This window comes from Chrysoperla carnea, chromosome 5 (assembly GCF_905475395.1).
Source record: "Chrysoperla carnea chromosome 5, inChrCarn1.1, whole genome shotgun sequence".
Lineage (NCBI taxonomy): Eukaryota > Metazoa > Arthropoda > Insecta > Neuroptera > Chrysopidae > Chrysoperla > Chrysoperla carnea.
The window spans coordinates 73,772,536-73,792,635 of record NC_058341.1 but is presented as its reverse complement, the minus strand read 5'-3'; the positions used below and the strand labels follow the sequence as shown (position 1 = coordinate 73,792,635).

Genomic DNA, 20,100 nt, shown 5'->3' with positions numbered 1-20,100 from the left:
TTAACATGCATTAAAGATTGAGATTTTTTTGTCAACCTATGTTATCGAATACATGGATGACTTTATGCTCAAATTAAAGCTTATATTTTATATTTTAAGAAAAAAATAGGCTGCCATGATTATTTTTCCCGCATATACCTGGCTACCTTCTTTAAAATTATTAACATGAATTTAAATACTGTATGAAGTCATACATTCTTTAATTTATTTTCTAATATTTTTTCTAACATTTTACAATCTTTTCCATGATTTAAAGGACGAAATTAACAAATCAGCGAATTGTTATTTTTTTAATTTACTACTTACATCAATTTTCATTAATTAAAAATATTCGATTCGTAAGTTATTAATATTATGTGGTAGGAAGAAGGCAAGGAATCTTTTTAGGTATTCATGTTTATTACAAGTCAATTAATTTATTGCATAACTAATCACATTACATTTAACAATACAATACACTTATCATTATAAACACAATTAATTTTTTGTATTTTAAATTATATTACAGCTAACAATACAATATACTTATTATTATTGTTCATCTTTATCATTACAATCTAATGAAACATTTAAAGAGTCAATGTCGATATCATCGTTTATTAAAACAGTATCATTATCATTATCATCCTCATTACAATTTTCTGAGTATTCATTTTCAGTTTCATTAATCAAAATATCGTTAACTTGAATCGGAGTTGGACTTCCGTCGAACATATTTGGTGTTATTAAATTATCGTCCTCATCATAAATCCAACCGCATTCTTTAAATGCCAACGTTATGCAATGTTTGTTTCTTGCGTTTTGCCACAAGGCATTGACATAAATGGTTCTTAATATTTTTTGTTTCAATGCCTGCCAGCAGGATGGCATTGAGCCGGAATCGTACTGGCGAACGCCATTGAAAAATTTTTCTTAAATCGAAAATGAAGAAAACTGTTTTTCAAATAAAAGTACTCGGGCTAAATTAACATCTACACAATCTTGTATGCCGTACATTTGACACGTAAATTGTTGGAGTGTTGCTATTTTTTTTTCATTTTCGATATCATCAGGATTATTCAGTTCAGCAAACATTATTTGATATTTTTCATTACTTTTGAGTATTTCAAATGGTCTCGATTTTCCTTTCTTATAAAAACTTGCCGTGAAATCACATCCTGTGTAAGCATGAAAACCAGGCAAGGCTTTACACATATTTTCACCTAAAATATTACCTAATTTAGTGCAATTTACGCAATTTTCATCAACTTTTCGATTTGTTGAAGACAATAACCAAATTTCAAATTGTCGTAATTCGAAAATGTGTCCCAATAAAATTACTAAAACATCAGTATCAGACGATTTTACGAGGATTTTTGAGTTGTCAGGACATTTGCTCAGATGAAATATTATCCTAGTATCAGCCTCTTCGTGAGTACATTGTAATTCAATTTCCTCTGTCTTAATTACTTTATTTTCGATTGCAATATAAGAATAACAGTTAGAACCTACAGTTAAATAAATTTTTTTATTACCAATAACAAAAGACATATCAGAATTCTCCCAATGTTTTTCGAGAAACTTAATTAGCGCTTCCTTGAATTTTTTATTTTTTAAACTTTTCAATAAATCATTTGGACGGCTTTGTGATGGTCCATTTATACTGTACGGAACGTCTATTTCATTTCTATTAGTTCTCTCCGCATCTTTTATACTCGGAATAACGTACCGATCAAAAATAATATGTATTTCAGATGCTGGGCTATTACAGATTTTTCTTAAAATGAATTCAGCTACTTTGCCGAATGTTTGTGGAATTGCTGGTCCTAGTTTATGCAGAAAATAGAATCCATCAATTATTTCAATATCTATATGTAAAGGAAATTCTGGATCACTGAATTTTTTTATTTTCTTAGCTAGAACAGACTTATCGGTTTTATGCATCTCGCCTGTACATTGGAAGAGTGCGGGTGGTGCTGGTGCAAGAGGATATGACAAACACGTTTCAATACTAATTTTATGATTTAACGCAAGTGCTAACAGTCTACCAAAAACATCACGTTCCATTCTAATTATTGTTTCTTTATTACCATCACGGCTCCTAATAGATTTTTTTATGCATTCTGAACTAAAATTTGAAACTTTTAATCTCGGAATAGGGGATTCGAATCTCTTACAATTAATGTTACATTCTGCAATAAATGCTACTTTTCTATTTCGACCAATATCATCAGCTTCTAATAACAATTTAGAAACATTATCTGAAACCGATCTACCAGTAACAATGTTGAATAAATTATTTTTATTTATACTGCTGTCAAATGGATTGATGTATTGTTTGATCTTCGACATTATGCTCTCAGCAGCTTCCCTATCTTTTTTCCATCTACTTTGCTCTAATTCTCGAACAGAATCATCATTTGCAGTCAAATTCATTTCATGTAAGATTTTAGAAATAATTTTTGTTCGCATGCTATGGCTCAGAGCCCATCGTTGTCGAGCTCCAATTGATGTACTAAAATGTGTTACACCTGTTAACGAACTTGCAGCATCCGCATTAATTGTCTGTTCTAATGTTAAATCGACTGGTGATCTTGAAAGTGTATTTGATGTTCGTTTAACACTAAATGCGTCCTTTAAAAATTCATGATGTAATGGAGAATCAGTCATTTTTTATTTCATAAGATTACAGCAATACATAATGATCCAACGACAGTAGTTTTGTTGATTGAAAACAAAAAACCAGTTTGCCATACTATATAATGAATCAATATACAAATCAAAATCATTGGTACGAATGCTCCTAGAAAATCTAAAGTATAAATTTACTAGCTCGATATATTGTAAATAAAATTGCGCAGTTTTTCCGTATTCACCAGTCGATATTTTTTCGAGATAATCTTGGTACTTTCTAACAATATCCTGCAGTGTCGTTGATAGATTGAGGGGGGATGTACATTCGACTTTATTATTTAGAATTTCTGTTAAATTATCTACTATCAAAGACGGTTTGAGTTCGTTAGTCGATATAAATGATTCAAGTAATAAACTTTGCAGAGCAACCGAAAGTAGGGGATGAATGCGTTTGCATCGGTTAAAATGCTTGCTGGAAATGAAACCATTCACTGATCCGGCTGCTAAAACTTGCGCATCGACTAAAAAATCAGTAATGCCACAAGAATCTATGTAAGATCCAATTGCTTTGAAAAAAGCCATTTGAATGTGAAAAGCACCTAGATTGATGAATAAATTATCAATTTAGGACATTCAGTTAATTGTATTTGCATCGCCATTTTAGCAATGGCAAGATCATAAGTCACAATTATTCTAGGCTGATTACATTGTGTGGCAATTTTTTGTGAAATGACCATTGTTTCATAAACGACGCTATAGTTTGTAGGTGAATGGTTTAGAGGTGGAAAATAATCAACTATCTGTTTTTCACTGTTATCGATGGAAAGTTTACTATGAAAACCTAACCACATTGGTGTTGATGGCAATAAAGAAAAACATAAACTCCATACTATATCTTTTATAACTGCGCTGTCTTTGGAGACTCTACAGCCGCTTATCATTCCAGAAATATCACTAAGAGGTAGAAGGGTATTTTCAGCAACAGGCTTTTTGGGGTATGGTGGAATATCGCGACCAAAAAAATCAAATTTCCGTCTTCTGCGATTTGTTGAATGCTCTTCATTTTCAACAGAGGTACTGGGTCTTGCAATCTCTAAGTTATTAGATGCTGGAAACTGATAAACTATACCTACAGTATCATGTAAAGTATCCTTACCATTGATTGTATCAACAAACCTATCATAATTATCAAATGCTACATTAATGCATAGAGTATTATCAGCTGTAATACTTGATGGTAAGATATTTTCATTTTCACATGCGACTGTAGTCATTTCCGTTTCTAATTCCTCAGCAATATTATAACTGACCGTGGATCTATAATTATTTAGCATAGTCGATAATTTCCGACTGTTTGTCATGGACTTTACCGCTAAACCGAGCATCAATTGTTTCGATGTTTAATTCTACCTTTCGTAGTACAATAAATAATATCTTGACAGATTGACTTTATTTTTACTAAATCATCATCTGAATTTCGTCGCCTATAATCGGGACCTTGAATAAGATCACACATGAAATTAAAAAGTTCCTCAGGAACTTGACATTCACCTCTAATTATGTCGTCGACTGTAATTTTAGCTGGTAATTAATTGGGTTTAATCGCATTTATCGAATTACGGACAATATAAGCGACATTTTGTACTTTGTTATCTTCGCTTTCAACAAAATCTGTTAAAACTTTATTCATTTGTAAATTTTTTTTTTTAACTATTTTTTTATTATGCGGAGCACTAGATGAGGTAATAGCTACTACTTCATTGTATTCATTAAGAATTTTTTCCTGAAGATTTTGTGGTGTATAATCACCAAAACAATTGTCAATTCCTTTAATTAAACATATTTCATCGAAAATCGCTTTGTAACGCATATAAATAGTACTCAAGAAGTAAATTTTTTCATTTCGTACTACTTCTCGATTTATAAACTCTGTTAAACTAGAAAAACTCTCTTTATGTATATATCTTAATAAGTGCCATTCACCTTTATGTTTCGGTTTTGACGATTTTTTTTCAGCTTTATTTTGGTACACTGTACGGCAAATGGCATGGTAAGGAATCTTTTTTTGCAAATTGAATTCCTCTATCATTTGTTTATCGTCTAAAATTTCCGCTAAGTGCATAAAGTTCTGGAAAACTTCATATGAAGAGCTAATTATCACATACTGTCGCCGTTTTCCTACAATTTGCTCTACTTTATCACAAAAGATACATTTTTTACGCGAACTTATAGGTTTATTACATACAGTTATGTCTTCAGATGATTGTGCACTGGTCATGCTGGTTGATGGAATTGGAGTGGCTGGAGTTTCTTCACAAATTTCCATTGCTGATGTATTTGATTGGGACAAATCTTCGCCAAGTGAACTATCCATGTCTTGGCTACATGCTGATGGCTCATTTCGCTCCATGCTGACAACGCTTAGAGAACTCATTGTCGTCTGGAATACAAATTGAATTAGCAGAAATACACCCAGTAAATGATTAATTTTCAAAGAGCAAATTAAAGTTTATAGACTCAACAATGTAATTTGGACATGAAAGTATTTATAGTATTGGAGAAGGGACTGGCATTGATTATATCACAGCTGAACAAAGTGTGCTTTTTGCGCTCCCATGTGCTCCTCAGGTAGATTGAAGAGCGGGTATACTTTCGGGAGTGCGAGTGAGAGAGAAATAGGGTATACCCTATTACAATTGTTCCTTTGCAGTCAAACTTTGCCCAGCTCTGGCTTATATCAGTTTAAGAAATACAGGTAGAAGACCATTTCTATATATTTGTGTTCCCAACAGGGCAGGTAAGAAAGTGGAGTCTACCTGTCTCATTCCCACTTGCAAAGTAGACAAAGGAAAAAGTGTAATAAAATTTTGGGCTTGTTGCTGTAGTTAAAGTGTAAGACTTTGAGAGAAGCAATTGAAAACTATTTTGTAAGTGAACAATTAGCAACAGTTGCAGTAAGGTAAAGACCATGGACACTTAATGCTACAGAGTGTATTATTTCCTTCGTTTAAATCAGGGCTGGGCAGGCAGTACAGCAATCGAAAGCAATAAATATGTTTTCTAAACTTACCGTGTTCAAGGTTAAACTGACATCCATTGACATTGTTGTATCACTCTCGGGAAACACGTCAGATCCTTGCGAAACGCTTCCAGAATGTTCTTGGAGCAACCCTACACTTGACGAACTACATTGAGAATTCTGCAAAAAATAAATAATTTAATTTAGAGCTTTCAGTTTGAGTTTAATGTAGGAAAGTTTTATCAAGTACTATTGAATATATAAAAATAATTAATGTATCGAAGCCATTAAAAAATGTCAAAAAAGTAATAATACTTACATCAACATTTCCAAACATTTCATTCAATTCTTGACGATATTGCGCTTTTAGAATTGTAAATTTTTTCAAACACGCTGAATGATAACCAACATTGTTGTCAGCATCTTGAGGCACAATAATGTCACTATATTTGAATTGTTTAACCACTCTGTACTCCAATATCTGATGACATTGTTTTAATTTCTCATCAGTTAATTTTAAAACATTGGCAGAGTTTCCACACAAAAAACAATTCATTTGTAGAACTTCGAAAATATATATTCAATAGAAAAATATATATTTAATAAGAATATCACACCACAGCAAAGAAACTCGACAGAACACGATGAGATCAAATGCTGGCATAGAGTAGAGAAGCGTTACCCAAGCGTTTAGAAATGAACACGTAATAGAATCCCTACCCTGTCATATTTCCCCAATTATATTATAATAAATATAACTTTGACCATAAAGCAAATGGACAAAATTCTCGTCGCCTCGACGCAGATGTACCTGAAAGAAGTGAATAGAGGGAGACTTGGAAGTTCCAACGCAGCTTGGTATAAGTTTTTTTATCTTTCTCACTCTACTGAAATCATACCTTTAAAGAAAATGAAATTATTTGTTACATTTACAATTAACTAAATCTTGAAAAAGTAAAATGTTAGAAAAAATATTAGAAAATAAATTAAAGAATGTATGACTTCATACAGTATTTAAATGCATGTTAATAATTTTAAAGAAGGTAGCCAGGCATATGCGGGCAAAATAATCATGGCAGCCTATTTTTTTCTTAAAGTATAAAATATAAGCTTTAATTTGAGCATAAAGTCATCCATGTATTCGATAACATAGGTTGACACAAAAAAAATATCTTTGATGAGGGGTGCCATAGGGTTGCGGGTGGATTTAGTCTGGCACCCTATGGTAATCTTATTGTACACATGAAAACCTACAATTTTATGTAAGTCTGCATTATGTATTCGATCACTTAAGAAAACACAAAAAATTGTAACCGGAAGTGACGTAAAATTTTCGTGATGCGGGCAAAACCAGCCTCAAATAACGGTGGCTCCGTTTACATCTGTAGTACATCTGTAGAGTACTACTCACACACACAATCTCGTTCATGTATTCGATCCATAGGTTTTGTCCACAGCCGGCTCTCGGACTATAAAAATATTGAATTAAAAATACAATAAATTTTATTAGTTTATTTTTTTTTTTGGTTCGCTCCTTACGACCACCTCGGCGATCCTCTGCACCAGATAACCAGCGACCCACTTTTCCTGATAAATTTTTCAACTCTCCTGAGTCCGCAAATTGGTCAGAAAGCACTCCTGGAAAAACATCAATTTTATATATAAATATTCATCTTCAATTAAAAATTCATTGTTGTATAACCTTGTACGTACACTATAGTGTACATACTTAGCTTACCATCTAAACATTTGTAGGTAGCCGTATTGCTAAAATTTTTTTCCCCAAGCCATTGACAGTACGACCTGTTCCCGAGTATTCTAACTCCACCGTTTTTTCCATGGTCACTTCCATAGTCTTTTTTATAGCAGACATTATTTTTAATTCGCCCCTTGTTATAATCTTATATAAAATCATCTGCAATACAAATTTGATAAATTAATTTAAAAACTTCTGTAACTTACTAATTCTTTAATTTATTCAATTATTTAACATTAAAACATGTGAAATGTTTTATGAAAGACTTCTGAAAACATTAAAATTAAAAACAATAAAAATTAACAGATTGATAACTTACTAAAGATTCTTTGTGTTCATCATTCGCTCTGAGTTTATTATCGAAATCTTCGAACTCCTCCAATGTCTTCAATGGCAACGATCCATTTATCCCTCTCTTTTTAGCTTCTGTTAAATTTATCGATGTCGCAGATCCATTTGTTGTAACTGTAGTATTTTTAAGTTCATCAGTTTTGTGCTGAATATCATACAATATGCTTCTTTTCGTTGATTCTATTTTTTTTTCCATTATCAGTGTGAGGTTATAAAACTTTGTCTCCAACATTGTATCTATTTGATCTGAAAATGTCAAAAATGTATAACCATAAGTGAAAATCTTTGTAAATAATTTAAACATACTGAAAAAAGAATACTCACTCACTTTTTAGTTCAATTAATTGTGGATCCGTCAAGGTTACCGGCAAATTCAATTGAATTAAGCTGTAATCATCGATTTCTTACTAGAGTGGTATTGCATTTCATTTTGAGTAATTTTTACTAAAAACCGCAGCCATGGGGAGGATACTTATGGGGGGACAATTATATGCTAATGAACAATTATGTAAATGTTACTTTTTGTGACGTTTGTACTGTAATACTGTAAACTGCAGTTGATAGATATACATTAATAGACGATTGTTCCAGAATATCAAATTGATCCAACCTCAAACGGGGCGTGGGGGAGGAAAAATGTACCCCCGATACTAGAGTAAATACATAGCGCATTCGTTTGTACCAAGCTATTAATAGAATTTTTTTAAATATTACTTATGAAAGAGCTTAGTTTTCCATTTTCACTATTTTTAAACAAAGAACGTAGCCACAGGGCGGTTATATATATGCGGGGGCCAACTTCACGCAACAAGTTCAAAATGACAGAATTATTGGAAAATGTAAAGGTTTTCATCACAACCCTTCAAAATTAGTTCAAACACTACCAAAACTACCCCCTTGACATGCGTTTTTTTAATACGACGCAGAATAACTTTTATAGTACCGATCCAAATAATGCTCCCTGTGACTACGTTTTTGGTTAAAAAAGAGCCAAAATAAAAAACGCAGCTAGTTTATAAGTAATCTTTTAAAAAATATTATTAATAGCCTGGTACAAACGAATGCGCTATGTGTTTACTCAAGTATCGGGAGTTCATTTTTCCTCAGCCTCAACCATTTTTCCCATTTGAGGTTGGATCAATTTGATATTCTGGAACAATCGTCTTTTAATGTATATCTATCAACTGACGTTTACAGTATTTCAGTCCTAACCTCACAGGAAGCAGCACAGCGTGCGTGAAGTTTGCCCCTCGCATATATATAACCTCCCTGTGGCTACGTTCTTTGTTAAAAAATAGTGAAAATGGAAAACTAAGCTATTTTATAAATAATCTTAACCATATGGTTTATATTCTGGAACAAAAAATGCGGTGGCCAACTTCACGGGGGTGAAGTTTCGCAGACTTCAAAATAATGTTCAATTCATTACTAATAAAATGTATTGTAAAAGTATTGAACATATTATTATAAACATAACATAAAATACTAACATAAATATGTTCTTACCTTTTGACATTTTTGGTACATCTTGTAGATGAGTGTTGATTTCTTCTTCATCAAAAATAGAAACGTTATTTTCAACATTTGTAGGATTTATCTCCGTATCGGTACTTTCTACGTCTAATTGTTTGAATGCTCTGCGTAGTCGACGATACCCTTGGTCTAAATCATCTAATAAAAAAATGAATTTTTAACGAAAGTTAATTATTTAATACAAAAATTGTAGAATATAAGTTTTATTAACTTGACATTCACCTGTGTATGAAATAATAGTGACTATATAGTCATTCCAAGTTTGCTCATAGGGTTTTAACTCAATTAACCATTTCGGTAGATGACAGTAGTCTTCGGGTTCAGGGAAATAACAGAAACTTTGTCCTTCATAGTCATAAACCCAGGAAGAAGGTACCAAATCGATAGAACGCTTTTTTTTCCTGCTTTTTTGAATAAAGTCCACAATAGCGTAACATTTTACGCAATTTTCTGTTACAGCAGCCATTTACAAATAATATCACGTAAATAATAAATTCAATAATTTAACTTTAAGATACAAATTGCACAAATATAAAGTAATTTGACGTGTTTCTCTTCGTATGATTAAGACAAAACTAACTTGCACAAACTATTAATACAATAGAAAATAAATATATCACAGTATTAACGCACACTGCAATAAACTTGTTGAAGAGAAGCTTATTGAGTTCGCCTCATTTGTTTATATTTCCTTCACATGTATACTGTGAACACAAGGACCAATGTAACTAAAACACTAATAAAAATAACATTGCGTTATACACATATATAGTCAACTGTTTTCTATCACTGCCTCTCTTTCTAATGAAGTAATGTAACAGCACAGATTTTTTGGTTATGGTTAAATAATAAACACTTGTGTTCGATGAGTTTTACAGACATCATTGTTTCACTGTTTGAAAATTGAGTTCCAACATATACACCAACATCAGTAGAAGGTGTAGGATAGTCAAATAATAAATTTCAGTAATTAATTTACAGCCAATAAAGAACAATTTAGTTTTCTCAGTTCTGGCATTAACATTATTTTTTTCTTTCAGTAATAATATTTTTTTTATTTGCATTTTTTCTCCTCCCCGCAGCTGTATAATATTATCTGGAGATGTAGACGTTATTTTGAATTGTTTGATCAAGATCGAGCGAATTGTTGAATAATTTTTTTCTCTATAGTAATAATTATCGAGTGGATTCTTCATTATTTTTTGACTAATATTCTGTTTCTTAATCATTTTAGATGGTTGTCCATATTTCAATTCACTCAAACGGTTAACCATTTGAGCTAGAGGCTTATAAGGTGACTTGACGAGTTTTTTTAAGCTACCAATAAAACTCTCGCCCCAAAATGCTGATAATATGCTCAGAGATGTTTGAAAATTTTCAGCATCATCTACTATATGAAGTAAATAGTGCATATTTAGCAGCTGGACTTTATTTCCATAAAGAGATGGTAGTAAGCTAAAAAATGTTCTCAAATATACCCGTGCATCACTGCTGTTTGTTTTGACGAGTTCGTCGTTATGAAGAATACGACACGCAACACAAAGAAGCAAAAAGTGTTCATAATACTTTTTATCTAAAATACTCTTTAAAACAACAACTGGCCCGCAATACAATAGAAAAAAACGAAATTGTGTCGCCTTCCATCGACACACTTGACTTATATCGTAATGTTTCCGTTGAAAATCACAAGTTATGTTCTTTTTTAACGAAAACATTTGATCTCGTAGACGTCGCACTTGAGTTCGTTTTAATCTTATCATGCTCGACATCAACACCCATTTTTCCAATAAGGATTTCATCACTCCCAGAAATAATAAATGCATTGAGTCAATCACTACCGATTTTACAGGGTCAAAGTTTTTTAATCGCAGTAGAGGAGAATCTTTTTTATGATGGTCTTCTTGTTTTTTCTTTTTAAACGATTTTTTATTTCTTTTTTTTGCATTCATTTCTGGATAAACCCTTACTTGTTTATGCTTTTCTCCAATACTTGAACCTTTAGTTTCACAGCGTTCACAAGCGTAATAGCCTCCCGGAGCTTTTATGCATTTTATAAAAGCTCTAGCCTGTGAATCAGCAATTAAATAATAATAATAATAAAGCTTTATTAATTCCATGCAGCCAAAACAATTCATTTTTAAAATAAAATATAAATTTATACAATTTAAATTTAAATTAATTCTTGATGAAAAAAAAAATTTTTTTCAGTACAATTTATATAAATAACTCAGTTGCATATTAATTCATTATAATTACATATTATTCAAAAAACAATATATTAACTCAATGACTTCAAATCATTGCCCTGTCATGGCTTACATGGACCCCCTGCGGGTAAAAGCCTCCTTCAAGGCCTTCCATCTTTCTTTATTTCTGGCCAGGGTTGTCCAATTTTTCCCTGCTGCCCTTACCAGATCATCTGTCCATCTAGCATATGGGCGCCCTCTAGCCCTACGGTCCTTAGGACCCTGCCACCACTCTAATGGTCCACCTGTCGTCATCGTAGCGTGCTAGATGTCCCGCCCACATCCATTTCATTTGCATCGAGAAAGTTAAGGCGTCGGTTATCTTGGTTTTGTTACGAATGTCCTTATTTTTAATTCTATCCCTTAATTTTACGCCTAATAATCTTCTTTCTATCCTTCTTTGTGTGGTTTGTATTTTATTGCTGGTTTTTATGTCGAAAGTCCAAGTTTGAGATCCGTACGTGAGACATGGTAAAATCACTGAGTCCATAACTATTTTCTTAATTGACGGTTTTAGTTGTGATTTGAATATTTCTTTATGCGCCCAGTACCTTTTCCAAGCTATTGATATTCTTCGCTCTATTTCCTCCTTGTTTCTTTCTTTTCTGAAAGATATCTGTAACCCTCCAAGGAATCAGCAATTAATGCCAAAAAATTAAAATTATATTTTCTTTTATCAATAATATTACCGTTATCTGTTAGGTTATTCACTTCGTCAATAAAGTCTTTCAAAAATAAGGATACTTCAGCAGTTTTGGAGTCACCACAATAAATTCCAGTAATGAATGGTCTTGTAATGTAATTTTCATCATATAATCTAATTAATAGTGGCCACACTGTAATCGAGGAATTATTATATACTTGCATCCCATCAATATGTACAAATACTTGTAAATCAGTTCCATTGTATTCAGGACAAACAATATTTTTCAACCCTTCTTCTATTCCTAAATATATATATTCTCCTGTAGTATTTTTGAAGCTTAACATTGGATATAAAGTAAGACGATGGGTTGTACCCAATAATGTTTGTGCAGTTTTTGGCAGTGTTGTATGACCTTCTTCACGAAGAATACATAATAGTTCAGTCACCGTATTTAAAGATAATACGTTTAAATTATCCAACGTCCACTTATGAATTTTTTCTCGAATTCCAGGTTTATTTACTATTGCTTCTTGATGGCTTAACAAAATTTCTGATGATAAATCTGTGGTAGAATCATCTATAACTATGGAATCCAGTTCGCCATGTTCACACGGCTCTATTTCTGTTGAAAAATTATTTGATGAAAAACTAGTACCTATTAGCACTTGTACTTTGCAAGATATTATCAGTTACACTATTAATTATTTCACAATCGTCTTGACACTGATCTTCACTACAATTACTATCACTAATTTCTTTTTTTTTCATCGTACGATGTTTTTTAACTCTATAATAATTTTTAGACATTTTAGTAAAATTTTAAATCAAAAATAATAAAAAAACACTAGACAATAAATACTATTCAATAAACGGCTGTTATTAATTATTTTACGTATTGTCGAGAGACCAATCGTTCTAATAGCACAGGGAACTCTTTCACGACTGCACATGTAAGTCACTGCCAAACAATAACAAAATAGTTATCTAATAGTGAGTGTATTATATACATACGAGCCACACGTCGCTCTTACATGTAAACAAATATTTTAATTCTGTTACGTCATCTGTTATGGTTATTTTTCAAAAATAAAAGATGAAATTTATTTCAAGAGAAGCCTTCGACTGTCAAAACTTCGTTAACTAGAATCGTTTTTTCATCGATAGTTATCATTAAAAAAAATTATATAAATAACTGATATTTATTCGTCAACACTCAAACAGAGACACGGATTGTTATTGAATAGCCATGGTTAATGCATTAAAATTTCAAATGTATTATCCATTTTAAATTTATTGACTACCTAAATTTCCTAACATTCCTTTCAATTATTACCTTTTATTGTATCAAGAATTATGAAACTTTTTTAAATCTTAATCCTTTTATAATCACTAATTTTTATTTCATTAACATTATGTTTGGCAAGCAACCTTTTATACATACTAAGCTTAAAAGATTGCCTAAGTTGCATAAGTAATAGTAGATGATGATATGCCATAAAATTGCCGTTGATATGCCATACATTGGCTATATAAAAAAAATATATACTGGCTATCTCTATGAACCGTACATCGGCCTTTTCTTGGTTCTAGCAATGGCCCAATAAAAATTGCCAAGTACCATTAACCATTAATGGGCCAATGCTTGGCCACGTGTCTTAGTCCGGCGAACTCTGCTTGGGAATTAATTAAGTTTTTTAATCTCTTACATATTTCAAAATTTTTAAAGATAATTTCCCTACAAATATGCGATCTGTAGTTACGTATATCGAGCCATCATTGTTATCGATGTCAAAGTAAATACTATTTTGAATATAGCTAATACCTGACATTTGAAAAATTTCTTTTTCCAAAATACTTAAAATTTTAGAATTCAGTTCCACTATTCTCCTAATATGATAATTGTCAGCATCTATACTACGTTTTCTTCTACTTTTTTTCAACAAATCATCACCATCAACATCATCTTCATAAGAGCTACCACCTGATTCAGAATGTTTGTCCGCCCTGCATCTTTTTAACACATAAGCCCGCCTCCATTTGGCTTATCTTTTTTTCCAAACGTCGTTCAATCATTGCCTTTGTTTCTTATCTTACTTTCGTCGTTCACGCATCAATGACTTACCCGTCCCATCTTTTTCATATTGTATTTCTGTAGTAGTAGCCATATTAGCGTTATTATTTTCTAATTTTGAATAATTTGAATTATTTGATAAAGTATTATGTAATATTTTATTGAATAAATTTTCTATTTGTTGTAGTTTAGAATTGTTTTTTTTAATTGTTGATAAATCTTCGTCCGTATCTGAGTCGGAGCTAGAATTTTTGAATAATCTTAAGTTCAGTTTATTCTTTACTTTTGATTTAGTAGAATGTTTGAGCATTAACGTGTAGGTATTCGAATATTCAACAAAGAAAAAATTTACTTACATTTGAAATATGAACACCAACCACATTGTTACGTTTAAATTCCAGATAATTCCAAAAAAGAATACCATAAATCTTCGATATGCAGTCGAAATGGATTTAACCAATTCCAATGTTGCTTCCAATCAGAGTAAATTTTATTTTGTACTCTGGTTGATATTAAAAATTTATTTGGAGTGTAGATACGTCCCAAAGACTTAAGAGCCACTCGTAGAATTTACACAAATTTACGATGGACGCGATAATATTTTTCGAAAATATTTTTCTCAAATTATCTTACCGGCTGCGCCATTAATATCTTGTAGACCAGATATTTAAATAAAAATTTATTCATTTTATAAAATTTACAATTCAATTTACACTTGTACAAAACGTTAAGTAACAACAATTAAAAATAAATTTTTTAATGAAACAAATTATCTAACAATCTGAACGTATGTCAAACGATTGTAATAATAAGTATAATTTGTGCATTAGATAATTCACTTTATATATGCTTTTAAAATACTACTTAGTAATTAAGGGATGTGTTTTTAAAAGATCCTCTTTGTAATATGATCTTTTGTACAACACTTGTGACCATCCAGATTTTATAACATTAATATTATTAAAGGTCAACTTTCTCGTAATATTTAAAGGTCAGTTTTCTGAGAAATATTTGAGTATGGCAATATTTAAAATAAACTTTCTAAAATAACTATTCTAATTTATGAAAGCTAATAAATAATTATTTAACAAATGCGTAACATGCACATGTTACTTTATATAATGGTTTTAAGTATCTAAAAAATATATAAGTAATTGAAGATATATAATTCGGGCGCTGCGATCATCTAATGATTTGGTAATTATTCAGTCTTAGTTTAGCTTCGTTTGTCATTTTTTTTTCGTTACTTAGTGCTATGTCTAAGTCAAGTTGTTGTAGGTATGTCCTTTGTTCTGAAAGTTTTGGTTTAAGTCCGTTGGCGTTCCAGGTCATTAGTTTAATGGTCATGGTCTATTTAAAATTGGCTTGACAAAAGTTATAGAAAATTTTAAAGTTTTCTAACTCGCTGTTGCAAGTTCTTAATAATTGGTTGAGCTGTTTAACAGCGTTAAACATCTCGTCTAAGTTAATAAGTTGAGTAAGTTCATCCATCTCACATACCAGACCGGTGAATGATGCGTTGTTGGGAGTGTGATTGTTGAATAGGTTGATGTGATGCTTGTGTTTTTATGATGGGGTTGTCTCTGGCCCATGGATTGCTGGTGGGTGTTGGGGCTGGTATGAATTTTCGTGTTACAGGTGGTTTGTGTGGATGTGTTTTGCGCCTTTCTATAAGGTCGACTTTCCTTAGATATTCCTTGCATTTTTGCGAATTGGCGGGATGATTCTCGCCACAGTTTGCGCGTTTTGCAAGTTTTCGTCCCGACGATTGGGAAATTTTGACAGTCTTTTGTTCAATGTGATTCCGCGCATTTCAGATACTTTGGGGGGGGGGGGGTGTAGCACGGCAGTTGCTAGTGGCATGTGACCACTGCTGGCAACGATGGCACTATATGATTTGCTTAGAGTTGTAGTGCATTTGCCAGTCTATTTTAACATTGTATACATATCGGATTGTTTTTTGCAAAAATTTCATACTTATTGTGTGGTCCATGATTATGAGATATAATGGTCGTCGTGTATTCTTCATTTTGGACAAGTTTAACACATTGATTTTGTAGTTTTCTTCGATATCTTGTTTGATATCATCAGTATTGACGTCCCCAGGTAGACCACCTAGGACAAAAGCGAGGTGCCGTTCGTCCTTAGATGTGTAGGTGTGATACTCCTGTTTTTCTGCTTGAGCTAGCAGTAACAAATAGTTTTCATATTCCTCTTTATCATGAATAAAGAGGTTTATTTTTTTTACAAAGTACAAAAACTTTTTTATCGTGTAATATTCAATATCAATTTTTCAAATTGTCAGCTCCCCCGAAAGTCTTCTCCTGTTTGATCTATTTTAATAATAATAGTTATTTGTAGAAGACTAAGTTTTCATTAATTTCCATTTCCAAGTATCCTGATTTTTAGAAAATGGATAAAATTTAAAGTATATATTTCTTGCTTTACATGCATTAATAAAATATTTTAATGCTTTAACTCGTTCATATTAAAAAAAAAAAAAAAAAAAAACAGCTACCTATTCTCTTGCTGCGATAACATCCACCGTCTTAAATTATTTGCGACAGAGGCTTCTTTCAGCCTCTACAGCCACGTAAATCACTCACACTCTCTCATAGCTGAGAATGATCTCCACCATTCTCACCATCTCCCTCAACGTAATTTCATTGGGCCATCCTCCAAACCACTTCAACCTCCAATAACTTGTAATATAAAATTGTCCCTTCTCATTTTTGTACAACGTCATCTCCCTCACTTTGTTGTTTTTAATTTTCAATTTTTAAATAAATTTTCACCATATTTAAAATAAAATTTAAAATTTCAGTACAAAACTCTTGACTTTTATTAAAGATGGTTATAGGGTGAGAATATTCAAGCATATATACTCTTCCTTATTCGCGCATGAATACATCGTTTTTTCAAAATTTTTATGCCAAAAAATTCAATTACCTCTAAAACATCCGCATAAAAGCCTATATCTATGGAAATATCTTCAATTAAATATGATAACCGGGTTTGTTATTAAACGAATAAAGAAAAAATTTCATTAGATATTAATAAAATAAATGGAAAAACTGATAATTTAAATGAGCTAACTATACACTAATACTCGTATGCATATCAATACATTTTAAAGAAAATTGTGTTATGAATGTTAATAGTAATAACTTTACATACTCGCATTATGACAAAAAAAGAAAAAAGTTTTTTTTTATTAGTTTCAAAAATATTTATTAAATTTCATTTTGCTCATAAATTGTCTCATGAAATAAATACATTAAAAAAATCCGTTATTAGATATTATATCTAAGCAGATATGTTTGCTTTGTTTACATGAGAGAGGGTTTTTGAAAATGATATAAATAAGTAGTTAAAATTTTGCATCATATTAGTTTTGAATTGATTAGAAAAGTTTAGTGCTTCAAATGGAAAATATAACTTTTTTTTAAACATAATTTTGTATTGCATCCATTAATATATATATTAAATAATTTTTTTATAGTCATAATTGTATTGTGTCCATTAAACTATATTCTTGTATATTTATATATAATAAAGAAATTTATCTCAGAAAAAAAATTCTTTTTAATCAACATTATCCTAAATCTCACTATCTGATCCAGATTTATAAATCGTGTAGTTCTAAGAGCTTGCGTTTTCTTTTAGTTGTATGATTACACTTTAAAAATAATTTCTCTATCCGATATTTTTCATAAAATAAAACAATGGTCGTCTTTGTATGGTAGCTAGGAGCAGCATATGATCATCGTTTTCTTCTGAGTATGAAAATTGGTAAAGTGATAACAACTCTTCTAGATCTGGTTCTTCCATTGTTTCAATATCGGGTTGTATTTTTTAATTAAATTTATATAATATTTAAACGTTCCATTAGTTCTTAATATTGCAAATAAAAAAGGTTGGTGACTTCAAACGTAATCGTATACGCTTTTAATACTTCGAACTTTTTCTAATAATTTAACAAATTCTGCTTCATATTCTTTAAAATTGTTTTCATTTTCTTCAATTCTAGAAAAAACTACTTTTTTAAAACATATTATAAAATTATAATACAAAATCAACTTACAATTTTAAGCAAGATATTTTAGGCATTTGTTATAACAAAATATTATTTCAGTGTTAAATCCTTTAATTATATCATATATATACTTAAACAAGATAAAATTATATTTACAAAATGGAGATGCTTTTAATATCGATGAGTTATATGTTTCTCCGTAACACAGGGTTTCTCAGCTAGAGACCATTTGCATGTTAATGAAGTCCAACTCGAACGGTAGTTTTAAGACGAACGATGGAGATTGGATCTGTACAGACGCACAATTCGCTAATATAAATTTTGCTCGTCGCAAAACATGTAATCGTTGTAATAAAGATCGTGGTGAAATCCCAAAAAAGAAAAAACTTGGTCAAGAAATTGGTAAAGCTGCTGCGGAGAAGAGTAAAGGTTTATTTAGTGCTGACGATTGGCAATGTAACAAATGTGGCAACGTGAATTGGGCACGTCGTCAACAATGCAACATCTGTAATGCACCAAAGTTTGGTGAAGTTGAAGAACGTACTGGTTTGGGAGGCGGATACAACGATCGTGGCGTGGTCGAATACAAACAACGGGAGGACTCTGATGACGAATATTATGACGTTTGGACGTAGAAAAAAACGTAGACGAAAGATGAAAGACGATCGATCTAGTGAAAGCAGTAGTGTACGATCTACGGATGGGTGGAAAGAAGGAAAGCAGAGAACAACAGGCAGCGCCACCACGACTGAAACTGATTTGGATGCCAAAATAATTTCAAAGAAAACACAAGATCACAATGACCACCAAAAAGTAGTCGAAGAGCATGATCTACACACGCACCAGCAGGACGAAGACGAACCTGAAGAAGCTGAAGCTGCACAAAATGACGATGAAGATGAAGAGGAGGAAGATGACGATGAAGATGGTGATTTATCAAAGTATGATTTAAGTGATTGGGGAGATGCAGCCCCAGCCCCAGCACCAGCACCAGCACTAATCTCCAAAACTAGTGACATATCAACACGAAGTTGATCTGTATAACATCTAGATCCAGATCACGATCACCTATTAATCGTTTAAGAAGGTGGACGATTACAAACGTACAGTAAAAAAAACAAATAAACAATACAAAATATTAACTAATAATTATTAATTAAATTAATTAATTATAAACAAACAAACAAATAAATAAATAAACATTCAAACTTACATGCAGACATTTTAGATCTAAAATAAGCCGTGAAGAAGCAGGTAACAAGTTTTATCAACCTTTTTGAACACAACTTTTTTTTAACATAAGGGTTTTGTTAAAGGTCTTCCTTTACAATATTCCCCTCAATCTATATCAAGAAATGATGAATCAACATCATCTAATGGTGGAAAATGTAATCTTCCTTCTCACTACACATCACAAGAAACAGAATCATAGGTTTCAGTAACTTGCTTCTACAATAATAATGTATTTGGAGGACTTAACAACCATGAAAATAGTAAGAACCTTAAAACTTTTTTAAACATAAAGAAACATTAGTTCGTTATAAAATTATGGAGTACTTATCATTGCATACTTTAATCAGTTTCACTGGGTTTAAAATGTGATTTTTTAATCAAAAAAGGTGATGCAGAAGTTATTGATACTTTTCGTTTCGTGTTAAAATTCCCTATCTTCGATCATGCATCCGATTTTAAAACATGGTATAGTGATCATTGATTAATCTTGACACAAGATTGGATGATTTTCCGCAAAGGGGGCCGAATGCTACTTTAGATAAAATATTATGTCTAGAACTAAATATAGCAAAATTCGATCCCTTGAAAGTTGGAAG

At 31.6% G+C, this 20,100-nt stretch overlaps 1 pseudogene; it reads left to right on the top strand.

Annotated features, from left to right (window-relative positions):
- The first annotated feature begins 18,510 nt into the window (after positions 1 to 18,510).
- On the top strand, positions 18,511 to 19,306 carry LOC123301425 (annotated as a pseudogene).
- The last annotated feature ends 794 nt before the right edge of the window (positions 19,307 to 20,100 follow it).